The sequence below is a fragment of the Panthera uncia genome, chromosome C2 (assembly GCF_023721935.1).
Source record: "Panthera uncia isolate 11264 chromosome C2, Puncia_PCG_1.0, whole genome shotgun sequence".
Classification (NCBI taxonomy): Eukaryota; Metazoa; Chordata; class Mammalia; order Carnivora; family Felidae; genus Panthera; species Panthera uncia.
This window is the reverse complement of record NC_064810.1, coordinates 90,355,067-90,375,603: the sequence shown is the minus strand read 5'-3', so window position 1 is coordinate 90,375,603 and position 20,537 is coordinate 90,355,067. Positions and strand designations below refer to the sequence as shown.

Here is a 20,537-nt window from a genome sequence, read left to right as displayed (position 1 = left end):
TACACACCCTACTTCTTTGATTGCAGACTTTAGAATCATAAATTTTGCAAAGGGGGGTGTTTTATTTTGTATGATGATTTGTTTTGTTTCCTTATTTTTCTTTATGTTTCCTGTCCTTGCTCTAGATTTTTGTCTTGTGATTGCCGTGATGAGAATTGTATAAACCGCCTTATAGATAAAATAGTTCTTTTTCTGCCAATAGCAACTTAACTTCATTTGCCTATACAAGTTCCATCGTTTTCCTCCTTCACTTTTATATTTTTGTTGTCACAAATTATCCCTTTTTATGCTATGAGATTGTTACCAAAGTGCATTAGCTATAGTTATTTTAATACTTTTTTCTTTAACCTTTATGCTGTAGAGTTTAACATCCTATTCCATTTTTTTTAATTTTATTTATTTTGAGAGACAGAGGGAGTGTCCAAGTGCATGCATATAGAAGAGGGGCAGAGAGGGAGGGAGAGAGAGAGAGAGAGAGAGAGAGAGAGAGAGAGAGAGAATCCGAAGCAGACTCTGCACTGCTGGTGCAGAGCCAAACATGGGGCTTGATCTCACTAACTGCGAAATCATTACCTGAGATGAGATCAAGAGCTGGATGCTTAACCCACTGAGCCACCCAGGTGCCCAACACCCTATTCTAAAATACAGTTACAATTTTCTGATTCTATTTAATACCTTACTCAAAAGCTTTGGTAGTTTTGCTTTTTGTTTCTTTGTTTCAGGTAGAAGAGCTCCTTTAAACATTTCTTGTAAGGCAGGTCTAGTGGGTGGTAAACTCAGCTTTTGTCTTTATTTCACCTTTATTTCTGAAGGATAATTTTGCTGGACAAATTATTTTTGACTGGCAAGTTTTATCTCTCAGTACTTTGAATACATAATTCCACTCTCCTGGCCTATAGAGTTTCTACTGAGAACTCTGCTGATAGTCTAATGGGGTTCCTTTGTAGATTACTGGCTATTCCCCCCCCCTCCCCCCCCCCCCGGCTCCTTTTAGGATTCTTTCTTAATCATTGACTTTTGATAGCTTAATTATAATATGTCTTGGACACAGTCTTTTTGCATTATGATAGGAAGGGGATCTATTAGTTTCAGAGATTTATATGTCTGGTTATTTCCCCAGGTGTGAGAAGTTCTTAGCTATTATTTCTTTAAATAACCTCTCTCTTCCCTCCTTCTTCTCTTCTCCTTCTGGTATACCCATTATTCTTGTGTTGGCTTTCCTAATGGAGTCTGATAACCCTCGTAGGGTTTCTTCACTTTTAAAAAATCTTAATACTCTCTTCTCTTCCACCTGAATCATTTCTAGATTCCTATCTAACAGACCTTGTATTGTCCCTTCCATCTGATCTGCTCTATTCCTGTGCTTTCTAATGTATTCTTCATCTCATTATTGAGTTCTTCATCGTCAGAATTTTTGTTTTGTTCTTTTTTAGAATTTCAGTCTCTTTGGCAGAGTACTCCTCTTCATTAATTTTATTCCTCAGTTTATTGAACTGCCTTTCTGAGTTTTCTTGTAGCCCATCAAATTTCCTCAAAACAGCTACTTTGAATTTTCTCACTTAAATCCCAATCTTCCATGACTTTGAGTTTGGTTGCTGGAGGATTGTCATTTTCTTTTCTTTTTATGATACTGTATTGCCATGATTTTTCATGATGTTTGATGAGATGTGCCTCTTTCCATGCATTTGAATAGCAAAGACCTTTCTTATTTAGGTAAACTTTTGCTTACTTTAATTTTAACAGTTCAACAGGTTGGCAATTAGAGGCCTTTCTTCTTCCTTCCAGCAGGTGGCACTATAGCACAAGTTTTTGGTTTCTCTTCACAGAGCTGCCTTGTGGCTATTTGGGAACCTGCACTTCCCACCCCCCACCTCATCTGCCAGGGTTGGGGGTGGGCATTGCTAAGGTCGTGGGGTCTCTGGCATCGTGCAGAGAGGTAAGTGTGTCACAGGTGCTGCCACCACTGCCAGGGTCATCAGGTATCACAGTCAGTCCCAGTTGCTGAGGTTGACAAGGTCACTGATGTGTCCCCTGCTCCCAGAGCTGGCACTGCCACTGCTCTCCTGGTTCCACCACCTCTATTACATCCAATCCACCTACTTTAAGATGTATAGATGTAAGAGTCTCTCAGGCATCCTGGTGTTCTGTGCAGAGGGCTCTTTGCAGGGCTATGGATGTCCTATGGGTTGTAACTTAAAGGGGAGAGACAAAGGGAATGACTCATTCTGTCATGATGCTGATGTCACTCTTAAAAAGGTAAGGATTTGAGACTACCTAATAAGATGCACTTTTTGAGTAATGAATTTGCAGGTTTATCTCATCTCTCTTGGTCATTCCCCTTTGTCACTAGTGGTATGTTTTTGACAGGTAATGGAAAGGAGGGAGCAATCTGATTACAGATGGAAAAAAAAACCCTGAATCCTAAGAAAGTAGCCTTTCTAAATTAATAGGTTCTGAAGTGTTTAGGGAGTATGTGTACTACAGGCAATATGACTACTTATGTCTAATAACTTCAGCAGGTCTTAGGGCATTTGTTTTTCAAAGACAATGTACTATTGAGGCTATAAACCATTCCCCCTCGTTTATTCCCGTGGCAAAGCAAGAAATTTTTTCACACACTTCCTCACATCCTGTCAGACTTTGACATCCAGGACTCGAGCATTGCAAAGAATAACACAGAAGGTGTTTGGCAACTACTGGAATGTATGCTTTGGTGGGGCAGTACTCTGGTCTGAATGTTTGCGTTTCCTCAAACCCCTGCTAAATTCACATACTGATTTCCTAATCCCCAAACGTGATGGTAATATTAATAGATGGGGACTTGGGTGGGTGATTAGATCATGAGGGTGGAGCTCTCATGAATGGGGTCAGTGCTTTTATAAAAGAGATCCAACAGGGCTCCCTAGCCCCTTTCTCCATGTGAGAACAAAAGAGGTCTGCAACCTTGAAGAGGGCTCTCTCTCAACTGTATTGGTATCCTGAGCTCAGGATTCCAGTCCCCAGCACTGTAACAAATAAATGTATCATTTTATAAGATACCCAGTCTATGCTATTTTGTTATAGCAGCCCAAAGGCACTAAGACAGGTAACACAGAAATTCGTGAGCCCATGGCAATTGTTAGTTGTACATGTGACCATGACTTTCAGCTCCTTCTTACTTTCATCCAAACCTCACTTGCCACAGGTAGAATCTGTGTCTGGAGCCTCATTTCCTAGGGTCTGTATTCAAGTCCTGACTCTCAACTGTGCACTGAATTTCTCTCACTAAGCGAGACATGCACATAATAAAAATATCTGTTTTGCTTTCTAAAAAGATTTGTTTGAAGCATCAGATGTAATAATACATGCAAAATCCATTTATCATAAGTTGTGTAATTCAATGTAAATACAAGGTAATAATATGATAATAAAAATAAATATACTGAATATGATAATAAAAATAAATATACTGAAAATTAACGTAGCAAGGTTTTTTATTTATCCAAAACAATTTTAAACAAAAAAGGCACCACTATTTTTTAAATGAGAATGCACTTTAATTTTAGCTCTTTTACCCAAATATATTCCTAATAATGGCCTATATTTTTGTAGTTATATTTTTAATAAGTTTTATAATATTAAACAGGATAGAGTCCCTAAATGTAAGAAAACTTCTGACTCTATAAAATTATAAGAAGAGTTCATCATTTCAATTCAATTTCTAATCTAATGACAGACTTTTATTGTCATATGATTAGCAGGTAGTGTGTCAGATATGTCTTTGTAAATGAAATCTAACTACCCAGTAAGAACCGAGGCGACACGTACAAAGAGTTTAATGCAGGTCAGGCTGTGGTAGATAAGAATTTTTAAGCTTACCACATGCCTTAAAAGTCTGAGAAAATTTTGAAACTGAAGATACTGATTGATGACTGTGATAACATTCTAAGTATAGTAACAGTGATAAAGAGCTGAAAAATCAAATTGATTCCCCTGGAAGGCAGGGACATATTAAGAAATGTCAAGTTGGTAGGGGTTCTTAGAGGAAACAAGATGTATAATTTTTGAACAGTAGGTTATGAGGACTGTGGCAGTGGGTAATTTTGACAATGCATTTGTGGTGGTTATGCATCAGAACAGGTTAAATCACTTTTACAAAACACTTTTTTTCCTTATAACCCAACCTTTGAATATTTATATCTTATAGTTTAAAATATTTGGGGAGTTTCATTTAATTTTAAAAATTAGCAAGCATTGATTATTTCTAATTAATTAAAATAATGTTCAGGGGTTTGTCTACATGTATCAAATAATGAGGCAACTAAAATTCAATAGTAATTAGAGAATTTTAGAGGGATACTGTTGGCTTACATTGTTGTGAAAAAAATGTATAGGCATTGCTAAAAATAGTGTGATTTAAAAGCTATTATACAATCCTAGAGCTGGGGCAGGAAAACTTAAGATGAGCCTGGGGCATCTTGTGTTAACAGAAAATAAAAATACTTTAAAAAGTGGGTGGTATCCAAAAGGCCTACTAGCTAAATGGAAAGAGCTCCTGGTGACCAAAGCTGAAGCAATGAAAGCAACGAGATAAATAACATAAGTAAATACATAAGTGAACAAATACATGATTTTTTAGATTATGCCCCTGAACTAAAATAAATACCTATGAATCCATACTGACACAGATACATAAGTGGATCAATACATAAATGGAGTCGAAATGATAGCTCTTTCTACGTAAGAATTCCAGTGAATAAATGTAGAAGGAATGAGAGAAATAGGACATCCTCATTAGAACACCAAAGCCGTAATTGCTTTACTCAAGATCCACTGAGGGATGCTAAAACTGGTGAGTAAAGGTTGAAACAAAAACTGGATATTTGCAGTCTCAAAGTATCTCCCTCCCCAAATGTGTAATTACAAAGGGAAGATAATATCACAGTGAAGAATCCTGACAGACACTACATTAATGAAATGATCAAGGTTAATTTCACTGATAATATACATCAATATCATGTACCCCAATGTGATGCACTGAGAAGGGCACATCACCTCTCTGATATCTTTTCCAATAACATATAAATTCAATCTAATAATAAGGAAACATTAGATAGACCCAAATTATGGGACAGTATATGGAATAACCGACCATTACGCTTCAAAAGTGTCAAGGTCAAAGAAGACAAGGAGGGGCGCCTGGGTGGCTCAGCTGGTTAAGCGTTCTACTCTTGTTTTCAGCTCAGGTCATGATCTAATGGTTTGCAAAACCGAGTTCCTTGTGAGACTACAGGCTGAGTGCCAACAGGGAGGAGCCTACTTGAAATTCTCTCTCCTCCCTCCCCCGCTTGTGCTCATGCTCTCTCTCTCTCTCCCTCTCTCTCAAATAAATAAACATGAAAAAAAATTTAGAAAAAGATAGGGAAAGACTGAGGAACTGTCACATATTGGAGGAGACTAAGAACACACACAAGTACATAAAATTCAGGGTTCTGGAATGGATCCTTGAACAGGAAAAAAGTGCTGAGGAAAAAAATTGGAGAAACTTGAATAAGTTCTGTACTTTACTGAATATTATGCACCCAGGTTAATTTCTTAGTTTTCATAAATGGTATATGATTATGTAAGATGTTAACATAAGAGGAAACTGGGTGAAGGATATATGGTAATTATACTATTTTTGCAACTCTTCTATTAAGTCTAAATTTATCTCAACATAAAAAGTTAAAAAATAAAAGCTATGATGACAAAACTTACATATGCAATTGTAAGATAATGACTAACACTTACATAGCAACATGTGCTAGGCACTGCTTTAAAAGCTTTACATATATTAACTCAAAATGTTTACAACATTACCTTGTAGCTGTTATTTTCAAGATGAGAAGACTATGAAAAGAGGATACATAAGGTCAGTTAATAGTGGAGCTGGGACCTTAGCCCAGATTTTAACTCTAAAGTAAATATTCTTTGTCCTTTGACAATGTGTTTGGTCTTTAAAAATCATTTAGTGCCAAATAAGCTAGGTAGCTTGAAATAAAAAAAATAAGGTGTGGTCATATAGGAATGACTCTAGTAGTCTTTTGTCTTATTATAGGTTCTATTTTTAAATTTTAAAAAAAGGTTTTAATCATCTCAGTCTGTTAAACACATGACATATACATGCTGCATATATATGCAACCTACTTTTTCAGTAAACATTAGATCATGGGTATTTTCCTTATCTATAAATACTCATCTGCCTCATTTTTAATATGAATGACATTTATTTCTGTGAATATATTAGACTTCATACAATCAAATATCTGTCTTTGGGCATTCAGTTTTATTTTTTTAGAAACAATACTTCTATGAACATTCTTGTATATACATTCTTGTATCATTTTTATTTATACATGTATGTATTTATTCATCCTTTTTCTCATTCATTAATTCAAATATATTATTTTTCCTACTATGTATCAGGCACTGTTCTAAGTGCTAGAGATACAGCAGAGAACAAAAGAATGTTTCTCTTGCCCTCAAGGACCTGATACTCATGGAATTGCTGAGTCAATAGTTACATGCATGTTTACATCTTTTTTTTTAATGTTTATTTATTTTTGAGACAGCATGAATGGGGGAGGAGCAGAGAGAGAGGGAGACACAGAATCTGAAGCAGGCTCCAGGTTCCAAGCTGCCAGCACAGAGCCCAACATGGGGCTCGAACTCATGGACTGTGAGATCATGACCTGGGCCGAGGTCGGATGCTCAACCGACTGAGCCACCCAGGCACCCCTCTGCATGTTTATATCTTGTGGCCCATTTGTCACATTATTGCCTAAGGAGTTATAGCAATGTGCAAGCCCATCAGAAATGTTTCAGAATCCAGGTAAACTGATTCCTCAATATTTTCTCTGTCTATTCCTTAAATTGGATAATTTCTGTTTCTCTATCTTCAGGTTCACTTAATCTTTAGGTATCTTCAATCTATTGTTCACTCTATCTAGTGAAATTTTATTTCAGGTATTGCATTGTCCAGTTCCAAAGGTTCATTTTTTGACAGTTCCTGTTTTTTCAGCTGACATATTTTTTATTGCATTAATGCAGAACGTAGTTTTCTTACATCCTTGAGCATTGTTGCAATGGCTGTTTGAAATCCTCATTTACTCATTCCAACACCAGGGTCACTTCAGAACTGGTCTTTATTAGTTGTCTCTTTATTGAGTATGGATCTTGCTTTCTTATTTCTTTTAATGTAATTCATGAATAGCACAGTGTAGAGACTCTAGATTCTGTTATGTTCTTTCAAAGGTGTGCATATAGTCCTCTAGAATCTGCCTCTTTGTAGCTATTGTCCACTGTCTTCAGATTGTTTTGTCTTTTGCCCAGAATTTATAGTTGTTGTATTTGAGACTTCAACAGGAGCTACTTGGCCATGACCAAAAACATAATTCCATGTAAACTGATTCTTGAGAGTATTTCCCAAGTGTATTTTAAAATGCTTTGAGTGCCAGAGTATTATTTTGTAGATGGACCATTACTGGACATATAAATTATTTGGACTTTTTAAAATTTCACTACTTTGTGGCTATGTCCTATAAGTAGATATAATTTTTTTCTTGCTCACTTTTAAACCTATTAATGTGTTTGATAATCCGAAAAGGTTTTCTTTCTTGTAAATTAGATCAAAATTTAAAAAAAAATTACATTGCTTTGCTAGGAATCGTCTATTCTATAATTGGTACGAATTCTCTGTAGGAGATAGAACTACTTTTAATGTTAAAAAATTAAAAATAAGGTAGACAACTCAGAAGGGATCAACTGCTATTTATGACTATGTTTCCTAGCGCCTAATTTCTATTTCTGGACATCTCAATCCACCCATCCTAGTCTTAAAGTTTTATCCTTACGTACTATTTCTAATGAGGCACAGTAGAATATAGATGGTTTCAGATTTATGGCATGCCCTACATCTGTTCATAGTGATCTTCATGTAAGAAGAATAAATATAACACTTTCTGTGCTACCTGCTAATACATTGTTAACAGTGAGAGATGGGAGGTATTGATTTAGGTTATTTAATAACGACCTACATATTTGGAAATGAGTTGAAATTTTTACACCCATCCATACCCATATTACAAAAAAAAGTCCCCTACATATGCATATACATAGGACCTTCTACCTATGTCTGTATATATATTTTTATCTTGTGTGAATTAAAATCAGATTAACACATATATGATCTACCAATACCATAATATTCAGGTAAATTGTCACAATGTTAGTGGATTCTGAGGATCTTCCCTGAGGAATCTAGCAAGTATTAATGTTTCACTGTGAAATTGTGTTGTACATTTTCCCCTGCCCTCAATTATATTACTTAATTAAATTTTTGTAATCATCCCCACACATAATTTTTTAATTTTTTTTTAACATTTATTTATTATTGAGAGACAAAGAGACACAGAGCATGAGCAGGGGAGGGGTAGAGAGAGGGGGAGACACAGAATCCGAAGCAGGCTCCAGGCTCTGAGCTGTCAGCACAGAGCTTGATGCGGGGCTTGAACTCACAAACTGCGAGATCATGACCTGAGCTAAAGTCGGTCGCTTAACCAACTGAGCCACCCAGGCGACCCATCTTAGAAAAATAAGCATACTCTCTATTTTGTTATTTTTTTGTAAATACATTATGTCTATCCAGCTCACTTGAAGTACTTTACATAAATGAAACTCAAAGTACTTGTACTGGATACAGTAGATGATTCAGAGTTGAAAAGAATGACTAAGTCATACATTGTCACTACCATATTAGAGTTTAAAGACAAGGGAAACACTAAAATACTAGTTGTATTTTAGTTGTAAAACTAAAATTGTACTAGTTGTATTTTAGTTGTAAAACTAAAATTGTACTAGTTGTATTTTAGTTGTAAAACTAAAATTGTACTAGTTGTATTTTAGTTGTAAAACTAAAATACTTAACATAGTGTTATTAGTTAGTCTAGAAATAGATCCTGTTATATATAAGAATTTGCTATCTTATATGTACTATGTTAAATATATGATAAATAGCATTGTAAATCACTAATAGAAAAGAAGGCCATTAAATAAATGGTTAAGGGATAAATATCTAAAGGAAATAAAATTTATAACTTCATCATTATCTGTTCACTAAATATTCAATTAAACACTAGAATATTTTTAAACTGCTGAATAGGAAAGCTAAGGAAACAGAATAAATACAAGGAAGAAATAAACTGCAGGGAAGAAAACATTTTAATTATCTGAAATGTCATTTTAAGCAAACATTAAAAACAATACAAATATTTATTTGCTAAAGGATTCATAAATACTAAAAATATATTAGCATTCAGCAGATAAATAGACAAAGACAGGAAGTGATCGTGACAAAACATGTAATTAATAAATCTATTAAAAACTAATTAACCCTACTTGTATTTAAGGAATTATAAATTGAAATGACATTAAAGATCTATTTCCAATCCCCAAATTAGCAATTAATAAACAATAATACTATCTTCCATATTCTCAGTTGTATTTTGACTGGTAAAAATTTTTTAGAAAGTAATTGGAAGTTTGTGTCAGAAACCATATACATGATAACGTTATTTGTTATTATTTCCTTGACAAAGAATGAATTAATTGGAAAGAATCCAAAATGTGAAAAAAATACACCTACATGGGGATGTTTGTTTCAATATTTTTTAAGACAGAGTATTTCACACTTCCTAGAGGCTCATCAATAGAAAAATACTTAGGTAAATTATGGTACATCCACACAGACACTTAGACTGGCATTACAATAATGGTCACTCAAAACCTATAAGGTCATAGCAATATGTTTATTATATACTATTAAATTAAATATTAGCATATAAAATTATAAAAACAGTATGAGTATAGCTATAAGCTAAAAGAAGCTATAGCTAAAAGAAGGACACTTACAAAAAGAAAATGAAAGTAAATACTTCATTATTGTAAGAGTATGTGCATTATGAAAGAAACACCATGAATAATTTTTGTCCTCCTTCTTTTAGTCCTCAAATTTGCTATTGTATGAATATTACTTTTTTAAATGCAAAAACAAATGTTAAGGTATAAAAAGAAAAAAAGAAAAAAAATGTGTATCTTTAATACTAGAGATACCCTACTGTGAATTCTACATGTTTAATAGTTTCATCATTTTACTAATCACTATTTTTCTTATAAAGAGTTTTCAACAGGTGGCAAGTACAAGAATCTCTCTGGTTCTCAAGATTTCTATAGCTCTTAAATTATAAACTGAGTCTTTAAACAAGTTTTATCGTTATTTTAATAACTGGTTTTTAAAATTACCAATCTGTATTTTAAAAATTTTACTCAGAAGATTCAAAACAACAAACATGACATAAAAAAACAAAAACAAAAAACCACTTTCACCACCACCACCATTGCCAAAATATGTATTATTGTATTTAAAAAAAATGTTTATTTACTTATTTTGAGAGAGACAGAAAGAGCGAGCAAGCAGGGGAGGGGTAGAAAGAGAGGGAGACAGAGAATCCCCAGCAGGTTCCATGCTGTCAGCACAGAGCCCAGCTCATGGCTGGAACCCACGAACCGTGAGATCATGACTTGAGTCGAAATCAAGAGTCAGACACTTAGCCGACAGAGCCACCCAGGCACCCCCATATAAGGGTTATTTTTAAAGAAATAATTTATGAACTTCAGTTAGAACTTTCTAAGTGACCTTTTGCTAATATTCTAACTATATCTCACTTCTTGAAATAATGCAGATATTTAGCATAATAGAAAATGCATATTGCAAGTGACAGTGAAATGCATTGGCATATATGATCCACAAACATAAGGCAAGGAATAACATTTTTTGTGAATCACAATACCCTCTTTATTGTATTCCCAAAACTCTCAATTATAAGCATATCTAAACCTTTCAGTCCAATAATAATTGATTTAATAATAGATATCCTAAAGCAAAATAAGATACTGAAGTGCTTCTGAACACCAGAGATAAACCAAATAGTATTGAAAATATTTTTATACTATGCTCATTTCAATATATGTGAATCTTTTGAATGCATAATGAATGTATATTATTATATTATGACATTTTATTAATACGCATATTTGAGTCCTCAAAAATTCTATCTAAAATAATAGATTGGAGAACATTTATCACGAAATGTTTTTTTTTTTCCTCCATTATATACCTACATGATTTTTTTTTTAGATGCTGAAGAGGGCATTAAGATTTTTAGGAGTATTTCAACTCAACAGCATCCCAATAAAAATCAAGGCTCAAAGGTCCTCCTTTTGTTACCTTTTTTGTCATTTTCATATGGACTATTCATAGGTCACCATTTATAAGACATGTACAAAGAGAGGCTTATCATGATTTAGTTGTTAATTAACTGTTTTGGCTGGAAACTTTCAGTTGTTAGGATAGAATACTACATTTCAACCCGGCTATAGAAATTTTTTGTTTGTATTCACTATTTGCATGCAGAATGATTTTGAAACTAAAATTGAAGGCTTCTAATTTTATGCAGAATGACAGCTATGTATTTCCATAAATGTAGGAGCATTTTGATATGAAACTGTTATTTCTCATCTGAAGTCATAATTGTTCAGTCTGAAAGTAGGTCATGGGAATGAATAATAATAATAATTTGCCTTTTTGAGATCATGGCAATAATAAGCATAATTTTCAGAGCTGCATATAAGCAAAAGGAGCTTTGCCTGTAGGCAGCATGACATGATGGTTATGAGGGGAGGAGGATTGTGAATCGCTGACAGGTGGATTACCCATCTTTGCAGCCATCTTGTTTCTCTGCCCTTTCTTTCTGCATAACTGTAGCCTCTAGCCAGCTCCCTGCCATTGCTTTACTGGAGACTGTGACAAAGAGAGCAAAATAGAGGTCAGTGTAGGAATCCCAAGGGGTTAATACGTTTTATTATAAAGCTCGGTGGCACGACTATTTAGTTGTGACATGTCGTTTTTAAAGCAATCTGTTTCCTTTTAGAAGAATCCATTTCTCTGGGTTGTCAAGAAGTAAAAAGGTTTTTTGTTGTTGTTAAATGATGTTTTAAAATCCCGTCCAATTTATGTTAAAGAAGGTAGCTAGGATGGTTGAGACTGAAAGACAGTGATACATGAAGAGGAATAAAAGAACACAGCAAACATAAGGTCTGGCAACAACCATGATAGTTGTTCAGCTGCCAACAGCAGTAATAAGAACTAGTTGTACTGGGTGAGAAAGCTGTTTAATTCAGATGCATCCAATAAAATACACATCCTTCCAAAGAGATATGGTGTATAAATTTATACTGTAAAGGAACCATCTCCAGTTCCAATGCTGAATGACTCGCAAAAAAACACTTAAATTCTTTAAGCTCATAGACATGGGAAAGAATGTGTCAAATTGTGGAAGTCAGTAGAGGTTTTGCCTGAAATAAAGGGCTTACTCTGTGTGTGTGTGTGTGTGTGTGTGTGTGTGTGTGGTGTGTGTGTGTGTGCGCGCGCGCGCGTGCACGCATGTGTGTTTGCTTAGGTAAAATCACATGAGTTCATTTGGGCTCTGTAGCATTTTCTGGTGATCCAGTAATCATTTTCAGTTACCCCACTTAGCTGTGTGGTGTAGGTATCTGCAATCAAAAGCTGTTCTATTTAAGACTATACATGTACTAACCTGGACTGGAAAAGGAAATTCCCTTATAAAAGTGATGGTATTATCTTTTGCACAGGGGACTGTCTCTCATGTGTTCGGACCATAATACTAACACTCATTTCAAAGACCTACCCCTCAGTTGTTTTTCAGATAATGGTGAGAGTTTTGTTCAGAACCACCCACACACGTTTGTCTAATTCCTGGGTGATCAACAGAAGGCATTTCTGAAAAGGCTGCCTGGATTGGAGATAAAGCCTATGCCTTTGGTACAGACATTCTTCTCAGCACAAAATCTAACTGGCCTTTATGGATATTGCATTAGCATCATGCACAAAATGTTCACCTGCCTTACTCTAGAACCCTTTTTCCTGACCCTAAACAAATGCTTTTTGGAGATATAAATGTGTGAAAGGTAGTCATTTATATAAACCTGGAGAAATACAAGGAGATAGCATTGGAAGAAAATTGTTATTGCACTCTGATCTTGAAGGAAAATTGATTTATTATTATGAAATAACAAAGTACTCTTAAGGCTAAAACCTTCTTGCCCTCCCTCAACCTGACAAAAAGGTTTACTTCCAAGTTATAAACCCATCCAAAGCATGGCCTCTAATGGGAAATCTGAGAGCTCCTTCACACATGGCAATAGAAGCCACTCTGCTAATAAAAGGCTTCATTAAAATATGGTCAGAAATCTGTGTGCTATGGCAGTTTTCGGCTACAAATTAAAAAAGAATTGGTTGCGCCTGTAATGAGAGTTCAATGACATGATCTTGGAAAAAACTAGAAGGAAATTAAATATTGAATCTTTCATCATTCAGTGTCCATCTTGAAGGGAATAATGTATGGACTGGAGAGGAGAATAGTGCGGATTAACAGACATGGCCTGCCCTCTGTTTATTTTTTTACTGCTAAGTAGCTGTTTTGCAACCAACCGTTTCTCCCTCCATGTTTAGTTCTGCGATGAAATAGGATGATGCAAGACCACTTGTTCCATACAACACAGAGATGTTGGGAAGGTTGACAGGTAAAGCCAACAAAGAACTGTGAACTCTCTGGACACATTAGTAATATTGTACGCTGCTCATTCTCTGAACTATTGATCAGGTGCAATGGCCTAAACAATGGAAAGCAGCAAATACATACCTTGATCTCTCAGTCCCCAGCTGGGAGCATTGCGGGCTAATAACAATACCTCCCTAGATTCTCTTTAACTTGATGTGGTATTTTGTTGGATTTTCAAGTTATCTGAATAATCAGAAAATCATTTCAGATATTTATAGAGCAAAGGGTTTTCAAATCCCTCCAGAGTATTTCATTTGATCAAAGCCCAACCCTAAAATAGTTTCTCTTTCTCAGGTGTTCTATGCCCTTTGCCCAGCACATCCTTCTTCCCCTGTATACCTAGTCTGACCTTTATTTTTGCCTCTAAAATTCTCAAATCCAATTTTGCCTGGCTGAAATGTCCACAAACCTTGAACAGTGAGGATGATTTACTTCTGGCCAGTGTCCAGGGCCATTTGTCAACCTCCCCCAACACAGTCTCAGAACTTACCAGGACAGTGGGTGTGAGTGGCCCCCACAGAGGGTCCTGGGGACTCCTCAAATCCAACACATTCAGATTTAGAAAGGTTGAGTTTTTCTAATACCTCACGCTCAAATGAAACCCAATTATACTATCCCTAAATAAACTCTCCAGCTCTGTCGTAATCAAGTCACAATAATGCCCATCATGCAGAAAAGACAAAATTGCTTCTAGCACACTGCCTCACACCTTGCAGTGAGTAATAAATACTTGATGAATGAATATGCAGTAAAGTGCACTAAATGGCAGAATGCATATTCTACGGCCAAGGTCAAAGCAATTACTTTTTTGGAAGCAGGCTTCGAGGGGAAGTAACAGTTACTTAAATCACTGTTCTACTTAAACACATAAATGAAATGGTTTTATTTATCATGGAAGCTTTATATTTGAGAGAAGTCATCCATTTTTAGTTTATTAGTATTTATCTCTTTTAATTATATTTTGCATCAAGACCATATTTAAATAAATATTTTTTCAATTCCACAATTTTTATGTATATTCACATTAGTTTCCTTTTCCTATTGGGCCTGAGTCTCTATGTCGTATCCTCCAATAGTTCCTTCATCTCTGTTCTCTGCTTTCATTTTATGCAGTTTTTTTCCCCAGACATGTTGTATCCTTTCAAAATGTGGGTTGGTAAAGATGAAAGGTGGGAGGAACAAAATATTATTGAGTTTTTCCTATACATATTTGGTGTACCTCATTTTCTTTGAACTTTCAGAATAGCACTGTTGGGTAAACATTAGCTGCCCCAGCTTACAGATGTGAAAAATAAGTATCAAAAAGTGTCATAACTTCCCACAGATTAATAAGTGTCAGCAACAGGAAAACACAAAGCAAACAAAAAAAATGACAGTTAAGAAATGAAAAATAAGAGATAATATTAGTCTATTTAGCACTACAAATTGGGCCATTTGCTATGATTTCCAATTGCTGGACACTTGAAGGTTTCCTCCCTAGCTCTATATCCCAGTTATGTTTCAGGAGCCACAGGGCAGGAAAACAGGAGGCAACACAGGAAGGTGACTGCAGCAGTAAAGGGAAAGAAGAAGTGAAGAGTGCCTAAAATGTACAGCCATAACCCCCCAGATAGGTTTTACAATGACTCAAGATATGTTGTCCTTGATAGCCATCATGGTAGGTGGTGATATTACACTGTCTTGGAGATTTGGTGAAGCTTTGTTTTTGTTTTTGCTTTTTTTTTTTTTTAATTTAAACATTTTTTAATGTTTATTTTTGAGAGAGAGAGAAAGAGTGAGAGAGAGGGGGGTGAGCGGCTGGGGGTGGGGGCAAAGAGACAGAGAGAGAGAGAGAGAGAGGGAGAGAGAGAGAGGATCTGAAGCCGGCTCCGTCCTGACAGTACCAAGCCCAACGCAGGGCTCAAATTCAAGGAACCAGGAGATCATGACCTGATCCAGTCAGGCACTTAACTGACTGAGCCACCCAGGTGCCCCTGGTTTTTAATATCTGAGGTTAATCTGTAGTATAGCTGTGTATTTCCTGGGTTCCTCCCTCTTGTATACCTGCTAGTTACATTAATTTTTGACGCATCGTGAGAATCAGACAGGAAACAGGTATCTGAGAAATCAGATCCAGAAATCCAAAAGCCCTTTGTCTCTCCACCTAGATGTCTCTTGTACTTCAAACACAGCATGCTCCAAACTGAATATATTCTGACCTTTGGCTATTCATCTTTCATTTTTAACTTTTTATTTTTTTATTTTTTATTTTTTAAAAAAAATTTTTAACGTTTATTTATTTTTGAGACAGAGAGAGACAGAGCATGAATGGGGGAGGGGCAGAGAGAGAGGGAGACACAGAATCGGAAGCAGGCTCCGGGCTCTGAGCCATTGGCCCAGAGCCCGACGCGGGGCTTGAACTCACCGAGTGTGAGATCATGACCTGAGCTGTAGTCAGCCGCCCAACTGACTGAGCCACCCAGGAGCCCCCAGATCTTCACTTTATGTCTATCACTTTACCTCAAGCTCTAATTATTTTTTGCATAATCATTATTGTAAGGGCTCCTCCCCTGTGTCTTTATTTCTTGCTTAACCTACCTCCATTCGTCCTTCATGCTGCCCCAGAAGCATAAATACAATTTTGTTTTCCTCTGCTTAGAATTCTGAAGTAGCTTGCCTAGTGTTTATAAATCCCAAACTCCTTTTTATGTCATAGCAAGTCTTGCATGATATGGACCCTGAATATTTATCTAACCACATCTTTGGCCTCCTGCCACTCACACCCTTTATTCCCGTTTATGCAAAATGTGAATGAGAAGGAACCAAAGTCATTTCACTTCTTCACGTCTTCACTTGTACCCTTACTTCTGCCTGAAATGTCCTGCCAATTTATCCAACTTTCAAATTCCTACTCACTAAATTCCCATAAAGCACCTCCACTTCTTCTTTCCTTCCATTCCCAATCCCTGAAAGGAAGCTGGTTGCTTTCTCTTGTAGGACATGCTATATTTAGTATAGATTTCCACTACAACGCTCTCACAGGGTGGTGCAATAGTAACCATTCAACAACAATAACAATTATACAGCTAGTCTGGTCCTACTGGATGTCAATATCTAGCACACCACTTACCAGAAACCTGAGTGGAAGCCTTGGGTTGGAACTAATGGAGGATACTGGCTTACCAAGAGGAAAAAGGAAGGCATTCAAACTAGTTAGCTTTCAAGTGTAATTCATTTCCAGAGACTCAAGTTTATAGGGATGGAAAAGTCTTCTGTCTCCTGCAAGTTTTGGGGGTCAGAGGAGGAGTCCCTAACTCATTCATTGTCCTGGAAGATTATATATATTGATTCTCATTCTTCTTTGATGTTCATTAAAGATACAGTCTCATAGATACTTCAGAGTCATATAGTATATTAGCTTGCCATTGTTGCCATTCAAATTACCACAGATTTACTAGCTTAAAATAATTCACATTTATTATCTTAAATTTAAGTCTGACGAGGGTCTCACTGGGCTAAAATCAGGTGCCAGGAGGATTGCATTCCTTACTGCAGTCTCTAGGGTAAAATCTGTTTCCTTGTTTTTTTTCAGGTTGTTGACAGAGTTCAGTTTCTTGCAGTTGTAGGGCTGGTGTTTAGTTTCTCAGTTGGACATCAGCTGAGTGCCATCCCTAGCTTCTAGAATCTCTCACTTTGAGTCACTCCTGCTTATGCTTCCCTCTTGTATCTCTCTGACCAAGGTCTTTTAAATAACTATATGTGGGTGCCTGGGTGGCCCAGCCAGTTAAGCATCCAACTTCAGCTCAGGTCATAATCTCCCAGTTCACGAGTTTGAGCCCCATGTCAGGCTCTGTACAGACAGCTGAGTCTAGAGCCTGCTTCGGATTCAGTCTCTCTCTCTCTCTCTCTCTCTCTCTCTCTCTGCCCTCCCCAGCTCATGTTCTGTCTTTTTCTCTCTCTCAAAAATAAATAAACATTAAAAGCATTTTTTTAATGAAGAACTAATATGATTAGACTGAGCCCATCTCGTTGTCACACCTGTGAAGTTCCTTTTACCATGCAGGTAACATATTCACGGGTTCTTGGGATTTGGGCATGGTCCACTTTGGGGGAGAATGTTTTGCCCACTATGTATAGAACCCAATAATTACTGTCAGTCTGATCCTTCTGAAAGCTAGGAGGCTTCTGATATGTAGAATAAAATCTCCCTGGTTCTGAGAAATAGGATAATTGAGTCCTCTGAACATCTTGTTTTGAGGTATCTGAAAGAACCAGAGGTAGACTTCCATCTCTAGTGTAGCAAGGTTTTGGGATTGCCTGAGTAAGTGTCTCATGCCCTTGGAAGGCATTTTACTTCCCTAGTATTTAAGATTGTATTTGGCATGTGTTAGTTTGATTTACAAAACTCAGGCCTGTGGGACAAAGTTGGTATGTCTCTATTAGGCATTCTCTGACATTACCTCTACTTTTTCATTCTCCTTTCCATTCCAGTCTTTGGTTTCAGTTCCCAACCACTCAGTGGACATTGCATTCTTCATTATAAGGTGCTACTCGGCCCTAAAATCTCCAGCTCTCTCAATCCAGCCTTTTGATCTAATGTAATTTTCAATCCCTCTTCTCACCTAGTCACCCTCTCCCTCAGCTAGAGACTGTGACTCTCAATTCCCATTTCACCCAAATAAATCCTTCCTTGGCACACTCCTTTTTCCTCTTCCTTGAACTGGACTGTCACTTGGTGTTCCCAAACCTATAGCTTGATTCTCAAACCTATAGCTGAATATATCCCATCAAATCTTCACAATAAACTATTCTGATGTCTTATTCTGATGCTGTTTCCAAGGTCTTCAAAGATCTCCTTGGTCAGAATCAGGGTTCTTTCATCCAGAAGCATGTACCTTACTTCTCTTCTGCATTTGGCTACTTCCTTCTTGAGACGCTATTCATTGACCCTGTATGTTTTTACTCTTCCAGTTTTCACATATTTTTAAATTCCTTACCATCTATATTGACTTTTTTGCCTCATAATAAGATCCCTCAAGATTCAGTTCTACTGCTTTACCTTCTGGCAGCCCTGGTAGAGGTCATCACCTGAGTAGCACCTCGATGCCTTTGTAAGAAAATCTTCAAGCACCCACTATCTTCCTAAATAACCATCACATTAAATTGAGGTAGTAAGATTTGGAATCTCCCCTCAACGGGTACTTTTCCATATTGCTCCTGCCTTCCTATAAGTCTATCGTTTAACAAACACCCTTGCTGAGGCCCACTGCAGCTTTGTAGAATCTTGAAATTAGAATTCGAATATGAACATCTAAGATTGGATAAGTTGTTTAGTGACCAAGTATCATCTCCGTCACCACCAGGCATGGCTCGTGCAAATGAGAAATTTTGCTTTTAGAATGTGCACCTTAAATTAAGTGGCAATTTACATTTCTATCTCATTATGTCTAGGTTAGGTATAATATACAGATACCCTCATTTAAATGTAAAACAAGTAAAGCATTCTTGCTCTAATAGAGAAGGCAAGATAAACAACAGATTATCTTACAAGAGGAAAGCCTTGTTCACTGAACTGGATAAGCTTTAGGGACTCAGTTCTATAAGGAAACCATAGATTTTTTTCTCTCCTTGCCATGAACATCTACTGCTCATGTTACAAATCAATATTAATAGAATAGCATGGTGTTCTTGCCCCCTTTAGACTACGTGAGTCATGGCAATCAATCAGATTTGCATTCATAAAAGCCATGGTATACTGTAAAAAGCTAATATTGGGGAGAAAAAAGAATTTAAAAGTCATACATAAGAGAAATGCATTTTGAGATTATACTTGAATTGCCATGAATATAGAAAGGAAAAATATCTAACAAAAGGTTATATCTTTAAAAAGAAGCTTCTGCTGACATTTATCAATGATCATTTCTCTGTTAAATTTCCCTCTCATTATACATAACAATTTTAAAAGATGTAAACTGTCAAAACCTTTATTTGTAAGTTATCTTGAAGATGTGTTTTAAGTCCAGTATTTGGCCACAGTTTAATCATTTAGAGGATTTTATTTTTATTATACATTTTGTACAGTTATATTTCACCTACATTTTTACCTTACATTTTGTTTAAGTGAACATTGGAAGGACTTTTACTTTTCAGTTTCTCTTTTAGACATGAGCAGAAAAAGTACCACAATCTCTTAGTATAGCACCTGACAGTGCTGTGCTGTAGCTAGTCTTTCCATAGCCTGCAACTCTTTCCAGTCCTGCATTCAGAGATGTTACATTGTTGCTTAAAACGGGCCATGGTTTGGAGTATTCACACAATGGAAATCAGCAAATGTTACAAATCAAGGCTGTTCTCCCCGAAAGGTAGGTATAAGCTTAGCCGGCATACCATTGATATTAGTGTGTATACGCCTCCTCTAACAATATAGTTAGCTGCTAAATCTAGGGAGACACTTGTACTGGTTCCTTATTTCTCTTATTACTGTTGCTGTCATGGTGTCATTTTTGTTTGTTTTGGGTTGTTGCTTATTTTTGTTTGTTTTGCAGTTAACTGGGGACTTACTCATTTCTGCTGTAAAACTGCCACTATGCACTGTGGATCCTTTTTTAGTAGTAGGGTTGTATACTCTTCTGACAAGTCACCAACTACAAATAATCAGTGTAATAAACATACTATCAGCCACACTATCAACATACTTTCAGAGTCATCCAAGGGCATTAAGCATACTGAACCTAAAGGAAAAATGAAATTGTCCTGTGAGTCATTCAGATAGAGCTTTAAGAGAACATTAAAAGTGATTGTAGCAATAAAAGTCAAGTTGATCAGTGTGGTAAGAAGTCAGTT

At 36.3% G+C, this 20,537-nt stretch overlaps 1 protein-coding gene across 8 annotated transcripts in view; it reads left to right on the top strand.

Moving 5' to 3' along the window:
* The window catches only part of NLGN1 (neuroligin 1), a 574,247-nt gene that overhangs the window by 271,919 nt on the left and 281,791 nt on the right, over positions 1-20,537 (top strand). The window lies entirely within an intron of this gene.